This window comes from Cryptomeria japonica, chromosome 10, assembly GCF_030272615.1.
Source record: "Cryptomeria japonica chromosome 10, Sugi_1.0, whole genome shotgun sequence".
Classification (NCBI taxonomy): domain Eukaryota; kingdom Viridiplantae; phylum Streptophyta; class Pinopsida; order Cupressales; family Cupressaceae; genus Cryptomeria; species Cryptomeria japonica.
This window is the reverse complement of record NC_081414.1, coordinates 493,232,100-493,244,803: the sequence shown is the minus strand read 5'-3', so window position 1 is coordinate 493,244,803 and position 12,704 is coordinate 493,232,100. Positions and strand designations below refer to the sequence as shown.

The 12,704-nt window shown below is 37.4% G+C and overlaps 1 long non-coding RNA gene across 1 annotated transcript; it reads left to right on the top strand.

Moving 5' to 3' along the window:
• Nucleotides 1-2,336: 2,336 nt before the first annotated feature.
• LOC131039443 (uncharacterized) lies at nt 2,337-12,280 on the top strand. Its single transcript, XR_009104631.2, has 3 exons — nt 2,337-11,707; nt 11,836-11,955; nt 12,085-12,280. It is a non-coding gene; the product is annotated as an uncharacterized LOC131039443 (long non-coding RNA).
• The last annotated feature ends 424 nt before the right edge of the window (nt 12,281-12,704 follow it).

The window sequence follows — 12,704 nt, the reverse complement described above, 5'->3', positions numbered from 1 at the left end:
ATTTAAGGCCAAGAACATTGGGTCAGCCGAGGGGCTGAACGGAACTTCCGCCCATGTGGCACGCAAAGGTGCCTGCGCAGTGGTTTGTATGGACTTAAAAATGGCGGTTCTTAACTGTGGCATTGTTTCTAGAAGGTCCTTTACCCTTATAGGTACTTCCATCTGCAGTACTTGCCCAATGATGTTATTTTCAGCTTCCGTACGGGATGATGTACTCACCACCTCGTTGTTCCGTCGTTCGGCCTTCATCTCACGTTCAATATTGGCCTTTGCCTCCCGTAATCTCTCCTTCTTCGTACGGGGGTTGGGATAAGTGGCCTTTTTCGTCTGAGCGCGGGTGATCGCCAGTACTTCTTTCTCACCAGTCTTCTCAGCCTTCTCAATGTTGAGGAGATTAACCCCTGCCTTTGGGCAATTTGCATCCTCATGGTCGCCTGGCCCACACCATCGGCAGAGGTGCTGAGGGGTGGCTTCCTTCGTGCAATCGCAGGCGAAGTGCCCCCACTGATTACAGGCCCTACATTGGATCATTGGCCGGCCCTTGGCGTCATATTGGATACGGCTTCCGTTATTGTTATTGTTGTTATTCCTTCTGCCGCCGCGTCTGTTGTCTCGGTAACCTCCAGATGATGCCGTTGTGTTGGTTTGCTGGGCCGTACCCGTTGGTGCGGATGTTGTGGCTTGCTCCGTGAACAACACTTGGCTCATTTGCGTACTTCGGGTTTTCATGTTGTATGGGCATTCCTTGATGGAGTGTCCCATCACTTGGCAAATCTCACAAAAGGCCTTCTTCGGGCAGGTGCCTTTTGTGTGGCCTTCTTCCTTACAATCAGTGCACCACACCTCTTCGTTTTTGCTCGTGCTTCCTTTCATGTTCTTAAATTCCTTCAGCATACGGTGCATATCCTCTTGAAGAGCTTGCACCTTCTTACTTGATGATTCGTCACTGCTGCTTTCTCCCGAGGACTCTTCTTCTGTAGAGGACTTGTCCTTTTTCTTCTGCGATGTTTTGCCTTCACTTTCCAAATCCATTGCGCGGTTGTACGCATCATCGTATGAGGTGGGCGGTACAATTTTCATCTTTCTCCTCAGGGATGACCGCAACCCTTCCACGAACCATCTTTTCTTTAGTCCGTCAGTCGGCTGGTTCTCCATCTTCCCTAGTAACTCCTTTAACCATCGGCTGTATGTTCGCACTGTCTCGTGCTTTCCCTGTTTTGTGCTAAATATCTCCGCCATGATCTCATTATCATCTCGAAGGAGTTGAAACTCCTTCTCGAAAGCTTTCTATAGTTCATCCCATGTTCCCACCTTTACTTTATCCACATCAAAGTACCAATCAATGGCTATCCCTCTCAGGGTGGCAGGGAACTGCACCACCCAATCCGCTTTGTCAACTACCCCGTTGGCTGACCATATTGCCTCACACGTACGGCAGTGCCGTACAGGGTCATCATTGCCATCTTCGTTGAATTTAGGCAACTTTTGTTTGCCCACCATTGATGGGGGTTGTCTTCCTAGAGGTGGCTGTGGCTGTGTCTGTGCGCCGCTCCCTCCGGCGTCGGTGGTGTGTCCTACGTGGGTGACTGGAGGTACGGTGTTTTGCTTGCTATGTGTGGCACCTACAACCATATGGTTGTCCTCCCCTCCGTTCTCACCCGCACCCACTCCTAGCTCCCTTTGGTGATCCTCACTTCGTGGCGTAAGGGATAAGTTTCTAAACTGACCCCGAGTCTCTTTGACTAGATTTCTCCATAACCTTGTTTCCTCCAGAAACTCTTCGTGGCTTCTCACCCTACGATGTTCTGGCGACGCGTAGAAATTTCCCTCAGCTTCTGCACCCTCCATGACACCTCCTTGGTTCCCTTCGGGCAACCCCTCGGCAGGTCGTCCTTCGGCAAGTTGCCTCGGCCTCCGTCTACATTCTACTCGTTGTTCCAAAATCAAGGCCCTCTGCACGGCCTCCCACTTGTCCGTTTCTGCTTTCTTATTTCTATCTTTATTTAATAGGTTGGGCATTAATTCCCATACATTTCCATAATTCACAACACATAAACTAGAACACGCCTTTATTAATTCATTTTGTCAGATACAACTCGTGTCAATATTATGACACCTTTATTTGAATATAGAATGTTCCTTTATCCCTATGGGATTCAGGGTTCAATTCCTTCCTGGCCTCGTGCCATCCCGCTCCACTTCCCGACGGCTGCTTTCTTTGTACTGTTGGAGGATTTGTTGGCGTCGCTCTTCCCGGGCAATCTCCTCCAGGCGAGCTTGTTGTGCCAGTGATGCCTGTGCAAGCAACCGGGGAAGGTGGTTCATCAACCGATTTACTGTGGAGCTAACCTCCAGCACTGTCCACATGGCACTTGGTGGGATGTCAGCCTCTGTGGCCTCTCGTCGGACGTAGGTCTCAATGGCTACCTGGAGCAGAATTGAAAATTCCCTCGTCGTAGTGTCTTCTCCGCTGTAGAGCTCTGTTTGCGCGTCGTCGACCTCTAGGTTTATCTCACCAATGGGTAGGCCCATCGTGTCCGTGCGCCATCCACGTCTTCCATTTCCAAGTATGTCTAGGCAACGACACCAAATGTTTGCCACATACGGGTAAACAATTAAATGCAGAAAGTAAATGCACAGAACATAATGGAAATATATTAAATAACCAGTCTCTGTATTAATTCAACAGTCCATGTACATCAAGTGTTTATAACATTACACCCAGATACGACTATCATGATGATACTAAGAAGGAACGGTATGCAATATATAATACCCGAAGGGGTGCGACCAACCGTCATGTCCAACTGCCCTTCAGGACGACTAACTAACTGACTGTCGTAACTCATTATTACCGACGACAACATAAACATAATATGACAACATAACATAATGATTATTCCCGGCAACATGGACTATATGGTATCCTGTTGAACAATGTACAACTCCTTGGATATTTGATTTGGCAAAGTTCATTGATGTTGGTATACAGGTTCAGTGATACAGGTTGAAGGTATATGGTTTATTGTGTTGACATGTTCAGAATTTGGTTTACATATGACAGTGATAGCATGATTCTTTATTGGTATATCTTTACAACAGTTTGTCTGTTTGGTACATCCTCTTGCATTGCTCAGTTACTAGGTACACTGACATTATAGATAGAGATAGAGACATTGATTCTTGATAACACTGATATTGACTTTATGTTATTATTGGCATTCATATTACAAGGTTAAGGGCTACTTGGTGGCATTTCATGTTGATTCACATTGGCACTCATGATGTTGGTATAGTGACTATAGTTGGTTGATATGTTATTAGTGACATTAATGTCAAACATCTCAAGGTAATATGGTGCATTTTCTAATTGTTACATTTCAATATCACATTGGTTCCTTGTGATATCCTTGGGATATATTACTGAGAATTTGTCACTTTACAATTCGGAAAGGTTGTCGTTACATGTGTAAAGGTTCTTGCATTTGGTTACATAGTTATGTGCAAAAGCCATGGGATAATGTCTAAATGCAATATTCATAAGACATATTTTATAAGCCTAAGATGTTGAAAATGTTGAATGAGTTATAGTCACTTTAAGTGACTAGGTGGTGGGTATGATATTTAAAACTTATTAAAATCTTTCCCACCGAAATGCACCTTAAGTGGAAGTGATTTGAGCGGCACTTTATATGTACCTAAGTCGTTTGTGTAAACGGCAAAATCAAGGGTTCAAGCTTATTTTGTATTTCATTATATTTGGCTCATTTGTGCCAGCCCTCGAAACTAGGGCACAGTTTCAATAGTTAGGGCTTCTTACTACCATACTGATACAGTGTGGATGGAGAGAGATGGAACAGATTTTTTATAGACGGTTACAGGATGATAGTTTGGCTTGGCATTAGCAGTTTGAGGAAATTTCGTTGTGGAAAGAGAATAATGCATTAACAGGTGTTTCGTTTCCTTAATCCCTTTTCTTGTTTGTCAAATCTGAAAGAGTTTATTGGTTGTGTTAACAGTTTTTATCTCTGTTTGGTGTAAAGGGTTTGTATTAACATTTTGTTTCGAAAAGGGGCTTTTTGTCTATTAAATCAGTAAAATTGTTAATGTTTTCTTTCTAAGAAAGGGTTTCTCCTGTGCAGTAACAGTTTCTTGTTAAGGAATGGTGTTTTAAATTTTGTTTTGAAAAACCCTTGTTAGAGTATGTATGAGAAAGAGGTAAACCCTAGTTAAGGGTATTTGAAAGATTTAAATAATGCTTAGTTTCAGTATCATATGCAAATATTTTTATAGTCTGTTAACCCTATCATAGTAGGTTAAAGGTTTAATTCTCAAACCAAGGTTTCCAACCCTATTCAAGGGTTAGTCATACACTGTCTTTCCTTTGTATCATTGTGGGTATTCATTCTCTTGTTAACCCTGTGTATACTTGAGCAGGTATTTTCTATTGTTAGCAGATAATAGAACTCTTTTTCAGTTTCAAACAAGATTTTGTTAATGACAGTTAAGATGAAATCAGTTGGTTTTTGATCTACAGTTTTGAACAATGGCAGATTTTCTACGTGTTGACAAAAGACATTTTATATGCATTGTGTGGAAGGCTTTCTTGGAGATAGAGTATGAAGTTGGCTTAACCAGATTTATCATCTTGTTGTTTAGTACACAGACTTTTGTTTTCACAGAGATATCATTGTGATGAATTACTTAGATTGAATCAGATTTGTGAAATATTATTGAATATCAAATTAGTCTCTCGTATAGTTCTATATAGTATACTACTGTGCATTTCTTCTATATGCATGTTAGTGTTGTGTATGTGAACAAATTATTCTCTGCATGATACTACTGTGTTTGTATATGTACATGTACAATGGTATCTTGTATTTGAACACCGAGATGTTGTACAATTGCTTCTAATTCTCATATGAGATTAGAAGATGATAAGAAGTGAAACAAAGCAGAAACTCTGTATGTAAATTTAGTCAAATTTGTTGTGAAAAGTGTTGATCATCCAGTGAGGCATTGAAAAAGACTATCAGTGTGATAGCATTGTCAGTGAGACATACAAATAGCCAATGAGGCAATTTTTGAGTGGTTTTATTCTCCAAGAGAGTTTCCACTTAGGACATATCATTGTGTCATATTCTTGTGTATGTTTTGTCTATTATGCTATCTATTCTATTTGTTTTACATTGCTCAAGTTTGTCAAAGTCTATCTATTCTATTTACTTACATTGCTCAAGTTTGTCAAAGTTTGAAAAGATCTTAAAAAGTAAGAAATTGTGTATGAACACTGATTCACCCCCTCCCCCCTCTCAGTGTTCATTGTACTCCAACATAGGTCACCACTAAACATTCTGGTGGTGGGAAGGAATGATAAGTGGACCAAATAAAAATGTTCTTCATCGAAAACATCAACACATTACATACATTGCCAAAGCCAGACCCAAAACATTATCCACACGCTATACAACTTTCGTTACACAACTTCAAGGTTCAGACCAAAATCCTCGATTTCTGGATCAATACGGACCCAAAAATAGCATTGAGTAGTATCAACAACACATCTTCCAAAAATCTAAGACATCCGTGAAATCTCCAAATGCCCAACAACATCTCATACAAACACTGTTGCTCAACATACCACATCCGGACCTAATCCAGACCACAAGATTCGACACGAATGGCAACATATAGCATAATGCTAACACTACCAGTTTTTGTGGTCTCAAGATGAGGTTTGATTAGGTTTCCAGGTCGATTCCAGATGCAACAAGTACAGTTTAGTCACTTTTGCAGAAGTTTGAAAATGCACTATCTGATGATCCTTAGTTTTGTTCTTCGGATTCAAATTCACTTGGGTTCATTCTCAGTACCAGTTTGAAAAGGTTTGATGGCAGTTGTCAAAAAAAAAAAAAAAATCAGCCGGGTCCACAAGGGAACCCAATTGGTCTCACAGCCATTACAGTATCATTCTTGAGCTTGATTTTAATACTTTGTTTAAATCATCCTATGATTTAAATGGTTATGTGGTTTATTGTTTTAGGGGAAGATCAAAAGTGATTTTCAAAATCATAAATCATATCACGACTTACATGTATTTGGTGGGGCCCATGCACGAAGAAAGGAGAAGCTTTAATAAAAGGTTATATTTAATCGTTGTATAATAACGAGGTGAAATATTTCTTCCAGCATTTATATGACAGTCAAATTTCACATTGATTGAAGGAATAAAGGATAAAACTCATTGGTGGAATATAGTCCCCTCAATATGAGTTACAACAACAAAAGGACCCAACATGCACTTGAGAACTATCTTAAATTCAATTCCAAATCTTTATTAATTAAATCACTTTGATTTAAGAAGTGATAATTTGTTTAAAGATACAATGACTCCATGTTTTCCGAGAGTCCAGGAGTGATATTCGAAGTCAGATGAAAGGTCATTGAAATCATTCTAAAATGATTTAAATTCATTATTGATACATTTGACAAGATTAAAAGGAGGAAATATATATATATATAAAAGAGTGAAATGAAAACTATTTAAAATCATTATGCATATTGATAAAGTCTAATTGACGAATGATGCATGGCAAACCTATATTGTGGGCCCCCTATCCTATTCACACGTTTGGCACAACAAAGTTCAAATAGACTTTAAAAAAGTCTCATCAAGGTCTATTGTCTCCTTGATGAAAATATGCATCGAAGAGACAATTAAAACACCGATGAGAGAAGAAAACTGTCACGTTGATGCTAATGTCTCCTTGAAGCAGTCACCGGTTAGGAGGGACCTCAAAGAGATCAATCTGGACCGGTCAGCAAGAGTAACACAACGGAAAGACAAAGATATGATGGAGGCAATGCATAACAGATTGTATTATAACATGAAAATTGATTACAACCAACCGGTAACAACCGGGTTACAAAATATTAATAAAAAAGTTTAGTGGAATAATCCACTTTTATTGAAAAAAAACAAAAAAAACAACCGGGTTACAAAATTCGGCTCACAAGCCTGCTAGAACATGCTCAAAATACAAAATAGGTTACAACCGGGACCTTCAATCTTAAGATCTATCTTCTATGCTCAGTCTAGCTACCTGATTATTCGATTGTTCCATTCTAATGCGCAATTACAATTATATATACGATCCAAGGGGATCCGGTCAGCCCAAAAAGGGATCAAAACCCAAAGAACAAGACCTAACGTGTAAAACCAACAAGGTCAGCCTCCGCCAAGAGATTCTTCCGGAAAATCCAAAGGATGAAGTGTAGATCGCAGGAAAAGAGTTGGCCACACGCCAAGGGACATCAGAATCAACACCCAAGGCTCCACAAGCTTCGGAAGGGGTTCCTGTAGATCACCAAAATAGGTCCAGGCAACCGGTAACAAGAAACTATCAACCGGTAACAGGAAACTATCAAGAAAACCGATAGCGATAACTTGCCGGAAAATGATCCAAATGCGATGTGGTCTGAAAATAAGAAAGATGATCAAGTGTTCAAGTAGAATCTAGCTCCACAGAATCCGGTGAGCCAAAACCGGGACACAGAAAGAAATGCTGAAACTGCAAACGAAAAGAAAATGTTTTTGGTTGATACAAGATTGCTATGAACCGGGGATGCTCCTGCATCACTCCTCGATGAAGGAAATGAGAAACCCTAAAACGTCAAACTGTGAGCTCTAGAACATGCTATGGTCATCCTTCGATCGATGGGGGATTATTGTCAGATGTTGCAGTTGCAACTGCCTTGGAAGACATGTATGCACAATATGCGCGTAAAGCTATCCATCAAAGTACAAAGGATAGAGAATGTTTGCCAAATGTCCACGAACGGTGGAAACATCAGCAAGGCGCATGAACTATTTGAACAATGCCTCGAAGCAATACAGTCTCATGGACTTGCTAAAAGGTTTTTGAAGACTTCGAAGAAAATGTGATTGACAGGTAAGAAGCTAAATTCCACAACCGCTGCCAGCATTAATTTCTCTGTGTGCTCAATAGGAGCTTTAGGACAGCATATGGACATCCATCAACGTATAAAGAACAGAGATTTTTTGCTAGATGTTACGATTGAAAATGTCATGGTAGATATGTTTGTAAAATGAGGAAATAAGGATAAGACTTACAATGTATTTTGCGGATTGCCTCAATATGGTCGTGTGGAATGCCATAATTGCAATGACTTTAGAAGCTTAGAAGAACATACAATTGGTAATTGAAAAATAAATTCCATAATGTTTTCCATCATTCATAGTGCCTGCGCCAGAATGAGATATTTGAAACATTAAATGAGCATCCACTGGAGCACAGTGAAAAGTAGATTTTTGCCTTCGTAGACTTGTATGCAAATTGTGGAAGTATTGAACAAGCATATGGACCTTCGCCAAAATGCCTCATGGAAATACATTATAAATAGCGTATCGAAGACACTCATAAAATTTCTAGTCATTGATGCCATAAAGTCTCCTCGATGAGTAAGAAGATTACCAAAGCAGATAATTATCGGAGAGACAATTAAATTGTCTCCTCGATTATAGTTCTCTTCAACGAAGGGAGAAACCCTAAGTCATCAAATACATCGACACGTGCAACGCAAGGACTGTAGAATAAATGATTTGTTGAAAAGACTTTAGAAACTTTCAGCAAATGCAATCGGCAGGTATAAAGGCAGAATCCTCATCTGTTGCTGGTATTTCCCAGTGCATGTCAAAATTGAAGCTTCAGAACGAGTACGTGCCTTGGAATAGGTTATCAAAACATGTTGTTGATAGGGAGATTTTTGTCATGTATTATGGTTGCAAACGCTTTGGAAGAAAATGCACGCAAGCTGCAGAAGCATAAGCATAAGCATGACACATGAACTCTTGACAAAATGTGTCAAAGAGATGTTGACTTAAGGAATGAAATGAGTGATTGCAGAATGTGCACAATATGGAATTCGCAAGGAGATTCTTAAAACCTTAGAATCAATGGAGCACTCTAGATATTTTTAGGATTCCTGTCATACCTGTGGTGGTAGTATGGACGTGTTTTCTTGCTGCCTATAGATCATATATGAATATGGGCTAAGTATTTCCAAAACTGCTTTTAGTTATGAATATGGGCTAAGTATTTCCAAAACTGCTTTTAGTTGGATCCTAAAAATGCTGCAAGTTATATCTTCTCTGAAACATCTATGCAAAAGTGGGCAGGTGTGTGAGGATCGAATAGTAAGGAGATTAATGAAAGACAAAGGAGATAAAAGATTGATATAATCATATTAAAAATAACAAGATGGCACATAGTTTTGTGTTGATGGCCTATCACCAAGAAAAATCTTAATATGCACAGAAAGGCTAAATTTTTATTATGGTGGACTTGCTCTTCTAAAGGTATAATTGCGGCTTCAAAAGATAAGGGAATGATAAAAAGGATAAAGAATTTTTGCACAAAATAAACTGGTGGATGAATTTAGAGAGGAGCTTGGGCGAAATTCATTTCACATGAGGAGTGAAATATCCGAGGGAAAGAGTAAATTGATAATTATTTTTTAAATGAAACTAAAGGGAGAAAATGTTTCATCGAAGGAATGTAATAGTGAAATGTAGAATGCTTCACCCAGGAAGTGAATATTTTTAACGATAAGTATTTTCATATAGTGATCTTATAATGAAGTGATTTTGAATCACGATAGCTCAAATCATGGTAACGTGGTAATTTCTTATGTGTGAATATCATTTATGAGAGTAAAATAAAAAAATATCAAATTAATAACAAAGTGAACTAAATATTTTTTTATTTAAAGTAGTTGTACGAGTTTTGTTAATAAAATTTGTGATGGTGTGAAGCACTCTCTTAACTTTATAAAAGAGAAATCAGGATCGAGGAAAAAAAAAAAAGAGATAAGAAGTAGAATAAAAATTAGAATTGGAATGAGAATAAAGAATCAATTATATGTATAGTCCTTTTTAAAATGAAGCAATGGAAGTAATAATTCAACCGGCGTTTCAATAGTTGATGTTCAGTTGTTGTATTGTAATCATTAATAAATTATTATTTGGTTGTCTCCAACTTAGGTTTTTCTTATCATTTAAGCCAATATATTAAGGATATACTTTGGCTTATCAAAACACATTTGTTGTTCTTGTGAGATTCATTATGATTGGCTCCTGTAAGGCAGTTTTTAACTCATTCAGATAAGTCCTAGTGATAGGAAGAATTTATTTTGGATTGTTAAAGAAGAGCCTGATAATAAGAATTTCCAACATATCTGTGTAAGGCACTGATAGTCAAAGTGCTTAATAACTTGAGTTAAGCCAATCAAAGGAGACATAAATATCATTTTGACTCCATTGCCCAATGGATATAAGGCACTTATCATTAAAACCTTAAAAGGACAAATTCCTAAAACATTCATTTATATACATTTTCAATTTCATGTTGTAGAAGTAGGAGTACGAGTTAGTTTGTAAATAATTATCTATTTTAGATATTCATGCCATTTTGAAGTAGAGGCTAATTGAAAGTTTTATAGAAAGTTATAATATGCTTGGTCATTAAAAGGTACACCCGCCTAGGCAAAGAAAAGCCTAAAGTGTTGGAGAGTTTTGATCATTTTTATCAATCTCGTTCTTTGGCCAAAATCGATGTTGAACTTGATTATAAATCTTGGCATACTTTTAGGGTTTGACAACCTACGGTTTTGGGAACCAACATGAGGAATACCTTAGGATAGACCTAGGGCAATTTGAGTGGTACAAGGTCCATATGTTCCCCCTCCTATTCCTCTCCCACCTCCTATACAATATCCATACAATTTTGTCAATGTAGCTCCATAGAGAATCACGAACATACACTCTCTAACTCGTCATTTGATCATCAAGTGCTCTCAATTTTCTTAGTCCGCTGACCTTTATATGTCAAATGGATTAGTTGATGGCGGTGTGCCCTCATCATCTCCACACATTTGTGTGCCACATGCTTGCACTATGTGCAAGTGCACATGTTTGGGCCCTCTCTGAAATTATATTGAGTCTCACATCGACACAATCAAGTATGAGGTCCATCACATGTCACATGTAGGAGATGAGATGAAAGAGGCGAGAGCATATGTTGGAGAGTCATCTGGTGCCAAAGTTGAAACACCGGTAAGACTTAACTTGTAATTTTACAGTACATAAAATAATTTTAAAAATTAATATTTATAAGAGATATTAATACTAATATGTATATTTATATATAGGATATAATAGTTGATGTCTAAGGATTATTTGAGACAAGTCCATCAATGCACCATGACAACCATTCCATTTGGCCTAAAGAGCTATATAGTATAGCTTTTTGTACTTACATGTTTACAAATTTTATATTGTATATGCATATTTCATTTAAATTGACATTAAATAAACTATATATTAATATATATGTGTCGATCTCATTTTTCTCTTGTGAGTAAGGTGCCACATTTCCTAGCCTCCAACACCACAACTACTGTTCAAAGAAAGGTAATTTTGTTGAGTTATTAGTTTCAAGAGCTTACATGTAATTTACATAGCTTATTGTAGCATTCAATTTAGATGTTAACTTTTTAATTGTATTAAATGATTATACATTGCATAGATTGATTGTCTCACATTCTTGTCATTTTCATATACTAACCAATTGACTTTACATCAATGTTAAATGTTCTCGACACTGTTGACTTAACAATGCAAGAGGTATGTGTTTATTTTTATATTCTCGATTTGTTTAGATAGAAATAGATATAGATTTATGTTTAGTTTAAGTTTCATTGTCAGTTAAATTATATCCTAATTTGTATCATTTTTTTTTGTTCATGTTATAGTCCTTTACCCAAGTTGACACTGTCATGGAGCATCAACCAATGGTATATTCTAGGACTCCTGATCATCATAGGGGAGCACCATATGTGGATCATTTTTCAAGGAAAATACTAATAGATTAGGTAATCAAAATTCAATTTTAGAGAAATTATAATGCAACATACATATTGATTTTGGTGTTAATTTTGTCCAGCTATAAATTATCTAGTACATAATGAATCTAATTTGTGGTATGTATTGTTATTATGTAGTCATCTCCAAATGCACAAAGTACTTTGAAGAGGTTCCATTTGACAATCTACCAATAGTTTAGGATTTTCTAGAGATGTATAGCATCACTTTGTATCCATATGGCATATGTCACATATTGTATTTAGATCTATATGGCATATGCCATATTTTGTATTTGGATCTTTATGGCATATGCCACATTTTGTATAAATTTTGTGCCACATTTCATATAAATTTTATTGAGTTGGCATATATGCCATTTTTGTATACATGCATACACAATTATTATAGATTTTGACATACAAAAGTTGATTTTTGATCTAATGCGTTCCTCATGTGCAAGTCTTCCTACTTTGAAACTTATATTTTGAATGTATAATTAGTTTAGAATGGTTTAGTTATGAACAATAGCATGCTATAGAATCTTAATTATATTGCTCTTCAATACAACTTATAAATTACAATTGATAATCCATCTATATATTCAAAGTTATAAATTTGGTTGTCTTGGACAACTTCACCAAACTTTATGACTATCTTTCAAACATTATCAATTACAACATGGATGCTTAGTAATAACAGATAACAAGTAATCAAAATTGGATTCAATTTCATTTACTATTCCCTTTACCATTTCTAA